Genomic DNA, 15,879 nt, shown 5'->3' with positions numbered 1-15,879 from the left:
TAGTTCCCTTTAGGGGAAAAAAAAGGGTCTTTTCTTTTTTTTTTTTTTTTTTTTAATTTTTTATTTCTTTTTATTTGGTCCTTTTCTTAAGGTAACAAAATTTCACTGAGGTATAATTTACTTAAAATGGAAAAATCGCAAGTGTACACACAGCTCAAAGACTTTTAACCTTTGCTGATACCTGTGTAATCAACCCTTTGATCAAGATATACACTTCTCTCACTTTTGAAGGTTTTCTCATTCTCTTTTCCAGTCAATACCCCCCTCTCCAAAAAGAAGTCGTGACATTTGTCACCATAGAAAAATTTTGCCTATACTAGGACTTCATATAGATGAAAGCCAATCATGTGGACTTGTTTGTGTCTAGTTTTTGCTCAAATAAATGTCTGTGAGAATGAGCATGTTGTTGAGTGTATCAGCAACTCTCTTCTTTGAATTGTTGACTAATACTCCGTTGTATGAATTAGCTCCAGATTAGTCGTTCTTCTGTTGTGGAGATCTGAATTTCATTTTATTTTTGTTTACTGTAAGTAAGCTGCAAAGAATATTCTTATGCAAGATTTATGGACATATTTACCCATTTTTCTTGGGTACACAGCTAGGAATGGAATTTTTGGGTTGCAGTGCAGATGTATTTTAACTTTATTAAACTGCCAAACAGTTCTCCAAAGAGATTATATCATTTTGCACTCCCACTAGCAGTGTATGAAAATTCTGGTGCTTTTGTTGATTCAAGGTAATGAACTTACTTTGAAAATCACTGCAAAGTAGCACAAACTCTTTAAGGAAACATGAGATCAAAGACAATATTTAATATTTTAGAGGAAACCTAGAACATGAAAACTTTCTACGCATGGATCTTTATTGCCCCAAATGATGCTTCTTGAGTGTCATGATTTTGCCTAAAATTCATTATGTTTAAGAATGCAGAACACATGTTTTCTTCTCCAAATTATATGCCTGGAGGGTGCAAAGGCAATGCGCTAGGAGTCACATACCAACAATGCTCAGATAGGCCATTTCCCCACCTTCACCTTAGCCAGACTGTTAATATCTCAATTTTTTTTAGCATACTAGTAAATAACATATCTTACTTATGTTTTTAATTTTTCTGCTTTGATAATTAATAGAATAGGGCATTGTGTTCATTTGCTTATTAATTTTCAGGGTTTTTGGTAGTGAATTGATTCTTCGTGTCCTTTGCCCATATTTTCTGATGTTTTTCTGATTCCTGTTTTGCTGTTTATCTTTAGTATTCAAATGACTTATTACTTTAAAAACTGCTACTTGTTCATCATAAAACATTCAAACAATAGTGAAAAGATGACAAAAGATAAAAATTCTTTCAAATTCCATTTCCCAGTGATAAAATAAAAAACAGAAATGATCAAAAGTAGTGATGAAAATCACTTCAGATAACTCTCCATGTGCATATTATATACAGATAACTAATTAGATAAGCAGGTAGAGGCTTAGAAGAGCTGTTTAAAATATAGTATGTAAGACGTAATCAAAATGACTTACTGTAAATATTTCTGTATTATAAAATATATTAGCCATGGGTTGGCTTCACAGTGCAGTGAGTAGGTTCTGTGTATTGGGAGTCAGATCCCACATGGCTGACTGCACTTTGAGTCCTAACCTTAGGGGCTTGGGAAATACACCAGGTGCATGTGTGCCCAATTCTGACAGAGAGGAGAAATACAGGAAGGAGACTGTGGCATGGCCATGCTCCATTGGCAGGTGTGCCCCCCACACCCTGTGCATGACATGCCTTCTGGCAATAAAAAAATAAGTAAATAAAAATTAATTTAAAATATTTATACTTAGTCCTGAAAGATCCTTTATCTTTAAAAACATGGATGAATTTGGAATAACATTTGAGCCATGCAATTAGACTTCAGACCTTATCATTGGAAATCTTTGGTTTAAAAGGTGAAAAATTTAGCAAACATGCTTGTTTTCCTTAAATGCTTGCCATTTTATTAGTTATCTTATTAGTATTTTAATGTTGTCAAGCTTTATAATACTTAAAGCCCATGTGTAACTCCCACAGTTGTCAAAATTCTTTACATAGATAATCAACATTTCTTTCACCTTGGCGTTCCCATTCATTGTTCTTCTTTATTTTGATTTTATTGCTTTTTATGTATATTTTATTTTTCTACTACCATTTTTTCAAAAAGGGTTCATTGGTGTTGGATTTCCTGAGTTCTTACATGTTCAGAATATTTCTCAAATTTACTTGTATTAATATTTGAAGAACAACTTGACTGTAATAAACAATACATACACATATACCCCAAGTATGACTTTGTCTTTTCTTGTAAATGTCCACTCGATTCCTCTTTTAAACTGTATGTATTTTAGTGGTTCCTCTAGTAATTACATCTTTTACTTATCAAAATCTACTTGAAACTTTCATTCTCTTTCACAAGGTTAAACATTTTAACTTCCATATAACCTCTTATTAACTTTTATAAATTGTATACTTCACTTCTCTCTATATGTAAACCACATAAAAATAATAGCAATTATTACTAATAATGTAACTATGAATATTATTTCATGCACAAGATATATCTTTATTTTTTTAAAGAATTATTTACCTTTTATTTATTTTAATTTAAACCAGAGAGGGACAGAGTGAGAGAGAGAAAGTGAGAAAGCAAGCTGCCAGGTCTGGGACTTGAATCGCTGTCGCCCCAAGTGGGAGTCCAGTGCCCTTAACCATCACACCACCTGTTGGCCCAAGATATGTCTTTAAATGGACACATATATTTAGATTTTTGTTATTCTTCATTTCTCCTTTCATTTTGAAGCTCCTATATGGGATCATTTTCTTTCTGGCTGAAGAACATCCTTTATTATTTCTCTTACGTGTAGTCTAGATCTGCTACTGATGAATTCTTTACATTTTTTGTTTGCCCTCATTCTCCAAGTATATTTTTATTGAGTATTGAATTCTAGGCAGATCCTATTGTCTTTCAGCTGTCTGAGGCAGGGCCTGGGCAGGAGCACAGTCCAAATCTAGAGGCGGATATTTGTATCCCGGGCTTGTGTCCAGTTGCTAGCTATGCATATTCTTTCAGAGAGACCTCCTTTGATGTCTCTGAACTGGGTACATATTGGAATTCTGCATGTCATGGAGCTGCTATTGATTGTCAAGGACCCTTGAGAAGTAACCTTCTTCTCTTCAGACCCAAACCAGCTCTTAAATACAGCTGGCTCTGTTAAATAGCATCTGTCTTCTCATTCCATTATTTTTCATGGCAAGTTAATCACCTGGCATTATTATTGTTCCTCTTTATAATGAATCCCTGCTCCAAAGTAAATTCTCACCCTGCTCCACTCTTCAACCACAATAAGCCTCTTCATCCGTTTATGGCATTTTCAGTCTCAGCGTCTGAACCCAGCTTTGGTTGGAGGCTTGTCTGCCTCTGCAGAGAACCCTAACACTTTTAAATATTTTCTCTTGCGTTTAGCTTTCATCAGTTTTATCATGAGGTGCTTAACTGTTTTTTTAAAAAATTTACTCTGCTAGGGTTTTTCTTAAACCTGTGGTTTAAGATTTTTTTCATCAATTTTGAAAAATTATCAGATATAATCTTTTGAAGTATTGCTTCTCCCAACTCTCTGTAACATCTCTTTCTGAGACCCTATTACATCAGTGTTTCTTGCTGTTTTCTAACCTCTTTTCTGTATTTTTTTATCCTTTTCTCTCTTTATGTTTCACTTTTGATATTTTCTTTTGAGCTGGATTCCAGTTCAATAATTCTTTTTTCATCAATATCTAAACCTCTACATAATGTTCTTGATTTAGTTACTTGCATTTTTCAGTTCAAGAATTTCAATTTAGTTCTATGTTATAATTCCTAATTCTCTTCCAAAATTCTTAATCTTACATTTTATCTCCTTGAAGACATTAAGGATGGTTATTTTAAAGTTTGTTTGGGAACTCTATTAATCTTAAACCTCTGTAGGTTGTTTCAGTCACTCCTTGTTTCTCTTGATTTTTGCTTAGTTTTACTTGTTTCCTAATTTCTGTTTGCTTTTAATTCTTAAATGCCCAGTGGATGAATTGACCTGAATTACCTAGTTTTCTGTTATTGGAAATGAAAGCCTGAGTCTCTATATTATTTTGTCCTTGATGTTCAGTAAGTTCATCAGGATTGAACGTCCTAATGAATATTTTGCAGTTGATTGCACACTGCCTCCTAAGGATATAGTATTTCTTTATTCCAGACTTTACTTCTATTATTATTAACGTATTTTTGGTTCTTTTTTTTTTTTAACTTTCTCAGGATACCATTTATATATATGTTGATTTTTATCTGCTTTTTACTTTATCATCCTCTTAAAAATCCTTTAAATACTTTTGATTTTTTTTTTTTTACAGTTTGAGTGATTACCCAAACCTTGCTAGTCAGGAACTTGACTGTGTTTTTAGTACATACATGCACATACACACACACACACACACACACACACACACACTGCCATTAAAGTCATATGTATTCAGTAATTTTATGCTTCTGATATGACTTTAATTTCTGCAATGTTTCCATCTTTATATTACATTTCTGTCTGAACTTTGTCACTTTACTTTATTGCTTCTATTATTTTACAATCTCTTTTGGAGACTTTTGAAACTTTAGTTCTCTTTTTGAGTTCCTTTTTTTTTTAAAGATAGTTCCATGTATATATTTTACTGTAACTCTGAAAAATCTTTTGCTTGAGCCCTTGAGCCCTTTGTTTCTTAGTGCATTTTTTTTACCTGTGTTATTTCCCTTTTTCTTTTCACAAAAACAAACAAACAAACAAACAAAAAAACGTGTGGATCTGAAGCTGGTCTCTTTTCAGTTATTGCTCATCTTTATGTGAGGTCAACTATTATCATGGAAATTGACTTGGAGTGGGGATCGAGCCATAGATATCTTGACTTAAATTTAGGTTTATAGCCTTTTATAGCCTTAAATTGCATGTCATTTAATCTGTAATCCGCTCTACTGTTATGGGTTTAACTCTTTCCTTAGCTGTTGAAGGTCAATGGCCATTGTGGTCTGGAATAAATTCCTTTAGTTATCATCTGGCATTTGTTTTCTTCTCATCTTCTTTCTCTTTGCTTTATTTCTGGAAGTCTCATTTGGTTAGGAGTTTCAAGAGGTACATTAGCCAGACTTGAAAAGAGAATTTGGTGTTGTTTCTGTGATATCTGAAATTGTAATTTAGGCAGGGCTTGGGCAGAGCAAAATCCAAATCTAAGGACAGATATTTGTTTCCCAGGCTAGTGTCCAGTTGTTAGTTATGCATATTCTTTCAGAGAGACCTCCTCTGGTGTCTCAGAATTGGGTACATACTGGAATTCTGCATGTCATGGTGCTGCTATCAGTTGTCAAGGACCCTTGGGAAACTTCTTTTGTTCAGATCCAAACCAGTTCTTACAGCTGACTTTTTCCTTATATGAACCTTACAATGACCTACTCTGTTTTCTACTTCAATAATGACCAATATCCCCTGCAACTTTGAATTCTCTTCTTCTAAAGCTTGTTTATAAGAGAAATCCAGTCTCTCCAACTGTCTTTGAAACAAACGCCCCAGTCTTTGTATTTTAAGAGTTTTATTGTTTACTTCTATGGAAAGGAGATGTTTCAGAGTTAAAATAGGCGAGTAATAAAGTCTAATGAACTATGGGATCCTAATTCTAGGGTTATAATCTCTGATTTATTCTGAGGAAGATTAAGGTAAAGTCTTTGACCCTATTATAAGATAAAATAATGGGTCAGAAACTGAGTTATGGATTTTTTTCTTTAGAGGCTTTTGCTGTAGTGCACATGTGCTCACCATACAGAGGCAGAGAGACAGAAAGCAAGAAATCACCCCCCAGGGGGGATGGCCACGCCACAATCCCTTCTCCTCCGTTCTCCTCTTGGGATCTTGGGCACACACGCACACGCACCCAACGTGAGTTTTAAGCCACCAGGTCCAGGCCACGAACCGCAGTCGACTACGTGGAAGTCCAGCGACATAGCCATTAGGCTAACTGCTGGTCCCGAGAAACTGAGTTATAGATTTAAATTATGGTTTTTCCACTTTCTAACTCTATAATTTAGACAGGTACTAAGCCTTATTGTTTATTTTTATCCTTGTTAAATGGGCATAATAATTGCATCTACTTCCTTGGATTATCGTAAGGATTAAATGATTATAAAGGATGTCAGGTTATGCCTGATATACAAAATAGTACACTAAAAATTTACGTAAAAATGGACTTTTTAACAAGAGTTCATTTTGGTGTAAAAATATTTGGAACCCATGCATAGTGATTTTAAATAATATGCATTTCCATGCATCTTTTGAATACCCCTTTCTATTACATTCGATGAACTTTTGCTCTTATTAGATCTCCTGATTTTTTTCTTAAACATGGAAACCAGTAGCTTCATCCACACTTCTTAGAAAAGTAACCATGGAGATGGATCCTAATGAAGAGCGTGGGTAGAAGAATAGTTCTCAAAAGGACTAGTCACTGACAGGAATTCTTCCCTTACAAGGACATTGTCCCATAGAGATCCTAAAAATCACGATTCTTCCTCTACAGAGAATTTTCCCCATGAAACCCTTCCCTGTGAAGTATCTTATCTTCTAATAAGAGCAAAGACCTTACCCCTTTAAGGACCCTTTCTTCATGGAGCTCCTTTGCTCACAAGGAAACTTTTCTTATGAGTACCCTGTCCCTAAAACCCTTTGTGTGTGAGGACCCTTTCTACATGAGTACTCATCCCCCAGGAATTCTTCCCAAAGGAGGATATTTTCCTTGTTAAGTCTTGTCTTCATGAGGACTCTTCTGTATGAGGTTCCTTCCCTTGGGTGGAATAGTCTTCTATAAGAACTGTTGCTTCTCAAGTTGGCTTGTAGTCTCATGGTTAAGGGAGTGGGACCCCATATGGTAAACAATGGTTTGAATACTGGCCTTGGAGGCTTGAAAAACATGTTAGGCATGTGTTCATGTGTGCTCAAAATGGAGAAACAGAGAATGACTTGTGGCATGCCTACGGTCCATTGGGGAATGCTTTCTCCCTCTCTTCTGTCTCTCTCTGGCAAGCACATGTGCCTTCTGATGAAACAAACAAACAAACTTACTTTTAATCACTCTGACTCCCAGAAGTGCCCTCAGAAGACTATGAGAAAAATAGCACCTGACTGGATATTTTCTTTTCCTGAAACCTTCTAGCCAGGTCATCAGACATCTGTCCTTGGTTATGCAGAGATGGCCTGTTTTGGCATTGTGTGCAGTTAACCAAAGGTCTTCTTTGATTTGGGTATACATCTAAATTTTGGGAAAAGACAATGGTGATAGGTAGGCATGGACTAGACCCTTGCTGTGATGGTGACCATGATTATTTTCCCTTGGCTACGCATGTCATGATAGGACAGTGATGTGTACAGGTCACATATTTATTAGGCCAGGATACTCTGACAGCAGACTTGCTTATGGCATATCACAGCAGGGGCATAGCCCAAGAGACATAGAAGGATAAACATTCTTCTCTAGGAAAGTGCATGACATAGGGATATGCTTCTCTGGTTCCGATTCTAGAGGAGCTCATAATTCAGAGGAAAGAAGTAGATTATGGAATCACAACAGGGTGGGAAGGAACAGGTACTGAATTCAACAATCATTTTGTTCAATTAAATATATTGTTTCAACTTGTGATAATTTGAAAGGAAAAGTATAGTACTTCAGATAGAGGTATTGTGGTGGGAGTCTTCCAGAACAAACGAAGAATAAATGCTTGTAAATGGGGATGCTTGAAATTTAAGTACACATGTGTAACCTGTAGTAACCTGTAGCCCTGTCTTCATAGCAACTTAGCAACTCTGTAACTGGATGTACACCTGGGTATGTAACAGTGCAGTAGACCAGTGCATACTGCATACCTGCATAATTCTGTAGCAAACTTATCATATAATTTACCCAATTAGAAGTATATAAAAGTGTGTATAACCATATAAGGGAGACAAAGGAACTAAAATAAATATAAGGAAGAGCTCAAAGGAATTCAGGGTTAAGTTTTTGGATGTGAATCCACTGAGCCAGTGCCGGCATAAATAAAGGGCTGATTTCCTGCAAAACCCTCGGTGTCCTGTCTCTTTCTCATTAAATATCCCACAACAGTATAGCATGTGTCAATACCTGACACACTGCAACATCTATGTCTTTTTTCCCCTGAAATAGCCTGTAAGGTCCCAATCCCAGGAATATAGAATTGATAAAAAGGAATCATGAAATCTGAGGCTAAAGAATCCTCTCAGATTATACTCTGGAAGGCTGTGCCAAGTATTTTTGATGGATTCTGTAAGCAATGAGAATCCAGAACAGACGGTTTGAGAAAGGAGTAATCAAAATGATGTGGAAGGAAGATGCATCTATTGGTGGTGTATCGAATTGGAAAAGTGAGAGACTGAAAGGAAAGGAAGATGGCATTGTAGGAATCCAGCTCCCCATGCTAAAGGCCAAAGTAGGAAGCTTCTGGGTGGCAGGAAAGGTGGAGGATATAGGAAAGCTTGAGTGATCTTGTCTAGCATAGGCGATTTGGAAGTTAAATATCAGTCTTACTGAAGTTTCACTTGCTTACCAAGACAGTCATGGACGAACACCCTTGATCACAGAGTAATGTGAAGAAGGATGTGTAGGGAGGAGGTAACACTGGGCAACAAATAAGAATGCTTGTGTCCTAACTTTGCCAATTAATTGTTTACTGAGCTGGGAATAAAATGTTAACTTTTTTGTTTTAATGCTAGAGTTCTCTTGGCAAAGACAGATAGCACCCCCAAGTGGGCATGGCCACTCCACAGTCCCTTCTCCATTTCTTCAGCCTGTCAGTATTTTGGGCATGATGCCACACATGGCATTTTTCTCAAGACTCAAGGGCTGGGACTCCAACTGTGGCCATGTGGGATCCTGCACTCTTAACCATTAGGCTATAGGGGTGGCCCAGTCTGTTAACTTCTGTAGGAATTAATCTCTTCACTATTAAGGTACATTACTTGATGATATTTTCAGGTGGAAACAGATGTTTTGGAAGTCTACACATTTTTATTTCCTATTGAAAATTCAAATCAGCAATTGACTATTGGAATGGCCAAAATAGGACACCTGGATGGGACTTTCACAGACTTTGTATTCCCTTAAGAGACTCCCAGAGCCCTTAACGTGTCGCCTAGATTCTTTTGAGGTCTTTCAGCCCAAGGCCTGTCATCACATATCCTCCAACTTGTCCATAATTTTAGCAGGTGTGTGTAGGTGGAGCTCAAAGTTAAAAATAACTCCAGTAAACTCACACATCTATTTTCATAAATTGCTGTTCAGTTGAAGCTCCAAAATCATCAGCATTTTGCTTGGTGGTAAAACAGAACCAGAAACAAAAATCGTGGGCACTAATAGTCACACAGCGCCACTGCCCCTTACCCCTAAACCAGTGTCCCCAAAACACATAGCAGCAATGTGATAAAAAAAAATTATCTCTATATATAATGCAGCAAGAGTATAATGATGATAATGCCATCCTTACTGACAAAGTTGGATCACACGCTAAGAAAGAGAGTGTAACATTAATGAGCTTCTCCAAACATAAAATTCAACAAATAGATAACTTTGCTTTAGTAGCCTTAAATGAGAGAGTAACTTGGCCCCAGAGCCAGAGTAAGACTGAGAGAGGAGAGCCCGTTTCACCCTAGGAAAGGTAGACTCTGCAGGGAAGAAATGTCTGCTGACAGGCTTAGATGGGGAACCATTTTGCCATCCCATGTGACTTAATTTTCCATTGGGTTACTTTGGAACTCTCAAAATTGTCTGCATACTGGAATGGATTGGACATACGATTTTAAGCACACTGGAACAGAATAATGGCTTTCTCCCAACTTCTGTTCCAGATTGCCCTCTAAGTCCACAGGCCTAATTTTGTTTAGCCTTTCACGTCTCCGTGGATATGATTTAATAAAAAATAAATCCCCATGCTATGGCTATGAATTTTCAAATGGTATCTTAAAGATTATTGGAAAGAAATAGTAGAGATGAAAATATAAAATGAAGAACTGATTAGTTTCCATTGTCCCTACAGGGAGGAGTAAACTACCTAGGAAGTTAAGAATACTACTGGAAAACAAACAAAACAAAATAACTCAGTAAATTCTTCTTGACTTAATAAATAGAGGCTGGAAATATGAACTGGTTACTGACAATTAGTGGTATGATGAGCATGTTAGATTTTCCAACAAATGCTATACAGTGTGTAAGGGTTAACAGAGTGGGAATAATCCCAAGGAGACACCCCAAATGGCCTGGGATGATGTAGATGATGCAATCATAGGGACACTAGGCTTGTTCGTGGGGTGGAGTGTTCTTCCTTAGTGGGCTTTTTTCTGTTTGGTTAGGTAAAATGTTTGAAGAAAGGAGAGAGGATTCGTGAGTTGGAGAGAATATTTAGTCTCAAAGGGTATTTCTATCAAAGCCTGGCTCTTTCTGTATTCACTAAAATATGCCCATACTATCTCTCAAAAGATTAACATTTCTCAAAAAATTTAAAACTTTCCATTTTCTCTTTTTCTAAAGATTTTGACACTGTTATATTTGAGACATAACCTTTAGGAGTACAGGTTCTTAAAATATACAAACAGCTCACCACCACATGAGAATGAATAAACATATAAAAGTCTTTACTAGTATTTGTATATATAGAATCTGTAACTGTTTCTATCTTTTCTAAGAATTATTTAATTTTGGGACCGGCCGTTAGCGTAATGGCTATGTCGCTGGACTCCCATGTAGTCGACTGCAGTTTGAGTCCCGGACCTGGTAGCTTGAAATTCACGCCGGGCGCGTGTGAGTGCATGCCCAAGATCCCAAGAGGAGGATGGAGGAGAAGGGATTGTGGCATGACCATTCCCTCTGGAGGGTGATTTCTCACTTTCTGTCTCTCTGTCTCTCTCTGGCGAGTGCACACACCCTATAGCAAAAACCTCTCCAAAAAACATTATTGAATTTTATTTATTCATTTATTATATATATGTGTGTGTATGGGTGTGTGTTTGTGTGTGTATTTAATTTGACCAGAGAGAGAGAGAGAGAGAAATAGGGGGAGAGAGAAGGAAAGTGAGAAAGCAAGCCTTCAGGTCTGAGACCTGAACTGTGGTCATCTATGTGGGAGTGTCCAGAGTCTTAACCACCATGCCATCTTCTATCTTCTTAACCACCATGTCCTCTCTATCTCTCTTTATCTATCATCTATAAATCCATGAAGAGTAATAAACTTAAGGATACCGATATGGAAAATAGTCCATTTTAAATGAACCTATTGCTATTACAGGCTAAACAACAATAATAAAGACTCAATGAGATCTGTGAGGACACTGAGTCAATAAAACAGAGAATCATGACATTATTCTTTCATGGAAACAAGAAAGAGTTTTTAGAGATTAAAAGTATGGTGGAAAATTTTTAAAAAGAGTCTTAAAGGAGACTATTGCAGTATTACTTACGTACTAACCTAAATAATGACCTACTCCATATTTTACTTCCCAGGAGGTCTCCCAAAAGTTTATCTAGATAGAACTCAGATGAAATATAAATTTACCAAAAGAGTAAGAGTCCCAATTGTTGGGTGTTGTGGTCACAGAAAAAAGATCTGCCCCAGTCTCTGGTCAGATAAAGAGCACAGAAGACAAATACTTTTCTAATGATAGATGTGTCTTAATTATGGATCTGTTCCATGGGAATTCTGCTTATTATCTGCAGAGACCAAGGAATTGTGAATATATGAATCAAATACAGCAATACTATTCTCTGTCTGCAGATCAAACCTTTTATAATATTTCCCTTCTCTTCTTTTGTCCATCAAAATGATTCCACATTTGTGCTGGTTCATTTTCCTCAAGGAGGTAACATCAGATATGAGAAATCATTTTTCAGTGGTTTACATCCTCCTAAAAATGTTAAGAGGAGTGATATCTATTAGTAAATATTCTTATCTTTGTTTCTATAAGGAGACAAATATCGACTAATGACTAGTATAACTATATAATTTACTTCCCAAACCAGGATATTTCTGAAAGAAAAATAAGAGCTATTAGTAACTTAGCTAAAACAAATGGGCAAAGTGAGATTAATGACCCCACTACTTATAATAAAAATAAAAACATATCTATTGAGATTTCATTGATTTGTTGCACATTTCAAATTAAAACACTAGTATCTAACATAGACGTGGTCATATAATTTTTATTTTAATTCCCTTTTGAGGGAAACGACAATAATGTATTGAAAAATGCTCTATACAATTTAGCACATGCTTTCTTTTCCCTGACCTCCTAAGATAAGATAATCACAAATAGAACTTAAATAAATATATGTTATATAAAACAATGATACCTCTCACCAACTACAGCAACAACAACAAAATACATATGTATAGATTTAGGATTCTGAAAGCTGCTAGAAAACTATTTCTGGAACTCAAAGAAAACGAAGATATGAACACTTTGTAAGAAAAGATAAGATGTGTGGGGAACGGATACAGAGTAGCAATTCTACCTGCAGCAAGACTCAAGAGAAAAACAGAGCAGACTGTAAAAATGAAAATGAGGGGCACCCATCAAAAACATACATCTAGGGATAAGGAAAGATTCATAAAGATGAATTTTAGGAATTAAAAATCCATTCAGGAAAAAAAAAAAGTAAAATAAAAAGTAAACAATCATTTGTTTTATCCAAGAAGTATTTGTCGAGTACTATGGTGGATTGTGTTATTGTTCCCAATTTGCTGCCCTACCTGTGAAAGGATTAATACATCCCTGTTTGTTGCCATGTGACTTGCAGTGCTTCCCTGTTGGAGGAATATGCTTCATCATTGTTATTAGGCTTAGCCATAGGACTTCTTTGGCTCATGGATTATGAGCAAAATAGTATTTAGTATTGTGTGCTAAAGCTGAGCAAAAGACTTAAAAGTGAGTTTTATACGTGGTTCTGCCATTGTCCTTTCCTTTCTGTCGGGAGAATAGATGTTCCAGATAGGATCTACTGTATCAGCATGAATTCTGAGATAAACGAGATGTAAGGAGAGCGACAGCAGGAGGGCAGACCTTCAACCTACCCACTGCCAGCGCATAATGTAATTGAGAAGTAAACTCTTGTTGGTTAGAGCAATTGAGATATTAGGATTATTTGCTACACTGACATGCAAAAACTGACAAGAATGACTATGATGTTCCACTTACTGTACTTGGTGCTTGAAAATTAGACACCATGGATTCTTGTCTTCATGGACCTTATAGTCTACTAAGTCATCTTGTAAAATTCTAGTTACCAAAAGTTTATGGATCAATATTTATTAGATTTTGAGACAAAGGCAAGAGAAATATGTTATGAAATATATAATAACAGGTAATATACTACTCGTATTCAGTTTTCTTATGGAAAATTAAAGACATTAGTAAGACAACTGAAAATGAAGGAAAACATGCTTTTAAGAATGAAGAAATTAGATTTAAATAGGACTTGAAAAATATAGAGGTCACCTCAGTTTATTCCATTCATTTAACAAATAATTGTTCAATACAGGTGATATTATTTTCCAACATAATTTTAAAAGATCAACTACAAAATTATTACGAATAACAAAAAAATTTCTATAAGGACTAGATACGAAAATATACATATAAACCACCACTAGCTTTCTTGTATCCTTGCAGATATAATTAGAAACAAGATCTTTGTCATCATAGCAACAAAATTATATAATACCCAGGACTGAAGTTATGAAGAAATGTGCCATAAGGAAAAGTTTACTAAGGGGGGTATAATGTGAGAGAAAAGATTTAGTACTGGGAAGGTATTTACCAAATTAACATACACCTATGATGTAAGGAAGGAACTGAGGTTCAGAGACTCCAACTCACTCTGATAAAGGCTATAGTGCCAGCCAGGAGGGAAGTCAGAATCTGTAACCCAGTCTCAGGCTCTGTTATTATCTAATTTCATATAGCATCAACCCACTAAGAAACAAAACATACATGCTTTAGAATAAAAGTAACTTTGAACTCTAAAATTCCATGAGAACTGGCTTATGTCTTGGTTATGTGGAAGAATCATTAGATGAAGTCAGCCCTCTTGGAGGATTTCTTCACCACCTCCCTCACACACTGTTAACTCCAGGTATGCCATCCACACTATCTAGGTGTTGTCAGCATTGCCAGCTCCCCTTATTCAAAGTTTCAAGCAGTGTTTTGGCTATACCAATCTCAGTACCCCTTTCCTGATGGATTTCAGGGCCTCTACCACATTCTTGAAGGTCATTAATGATGTTTGTCCTTGTTCTGGATCTTGCTGATATTTGTCGTGTAGCTTCAGCTGTCGCTGACGTGATCCCATGCCTTGCCCGCTCTCCTCTGTGGTTGCCCTTGTATAGAATAACTATGTCCTAATTCATGTGTTTATTTAGTATTGTCTCTCCTATTTCTCAATTCTGTTGGGATTTTAGTTATGGATAAATATATAACTGGCATATTTCTCAAGCCAGTGGGGCCAAGATTTGAACTCTTGTTGGCGTTTTAGGGCTGAATAATATTCTACTACACAGACACACCACATTGACAAGTAAAAATTTTGTGTGTTTATGTTGTACAGCATGTTCTTTTGATATATGAGGGAACTTCAAAAAGTTCATGGGAAAATGTAATTACAGTACAAATGCGTTTGGGTGCACAAAACTTTTGAAATCCTGTATATTTTTTTCATAGTACACATTTTCCATGGACTTTCTGAGGGACTTTCATATTTATATATAGTGAAATAGCTAAGTGAAGCTATTTAACATGTGCATTATATCACATACTTATATTTGTATGGTGATAACACTTGAAAGCTATTCTCTCAGCAGTTTTCAAGTTTATGATATGTAGTTATGAACTGTAGTTACCATGATGTACTGTAGATCTCTTGATGTTATTTCCCCTGTTTAACTGAAATTTCGTGTTCTTTGATCAGCATCTCCCTAACTGTCTTATTCTTGTCTTATCCCCTAAGAATACTTTTTTATTTTTATTTATTGTTTAAGAATTATTTTATTTAACTTATGTATTTTTAATTTGAACAAAGAGGAACAGAGTGAGAGAACGAGAGAGAGAGAGAGAGAGAGAGAAAGCGAGCAAGCGAGCAAGCGAACTGCCAGGTCAAACCTTGGTTGACCTTGTGGGAGTCCAGCACTTTAACCACAATGCCACCTGCCAGCCCTTAAGAATGCTTTTTTATATTCTATGTATAAGCGAGATCATGTTATACTTGTCTTTCTGTGCCTGACTTATTTCATATAATATAATGTCCTCTATATTTATCCTTGTTGATGCAAAGAGTGGAATTTTTTTTTTTTTTAAGGCTGGATAGTATTCCCTTGTGTACCTATACTATTTTTTTTTTTTTTTTGAGAGAGATTTTTGCTATGGGGCACATGCACTTGCCAGAGAGACAGTAAGTGAGAAATCACCTTCCAGGGGGGATGGCCACACTGCAGTCTCTTCTCCTCCATTCTTCTCTTGGGATCTTGGGCACGCACTCACATGCATCCAGCATGAGTCTCTTCGTTTTCTTCATATTTGTCAGAGAGAGAAGGAAAATGAGAAAGAATTCTCCATGGAAAATGATAACACCACTGTCACTTCTCCTCCATCAATCCCTCCTTTTGAGATTTTAAGCATGCACGCACATGAACCTGGCATGGTTCTCAAGCCACCAGGTCTGGGACTTGAACTGCACTGTTGACCATGTGTGGTCTGGCTGCATTAGCCACTGCAACATAGACTGGCTCAGCTTTGGTGGATTTCTGT

The sequence above is a fragment of the Tupaia chinensis genome, unplaced genomic scaffold (assembly GCF_000334495.1).
Source record: "Tupaia chinensis unplaced genomic scaffold, TupChi_1.0 Scaffold146131_1, whole genome shotgun sequence".
Classification (NCBI taxonomy): domain Eukaryota; kingdom Metazoa; phylum Chordata; class Mammalia; order Scandentia; family Tupaiidae; genus Tupaia; species Tupaia belangeri.
This window is presented reverse-complemented; position numbering follows the sequence as displayed.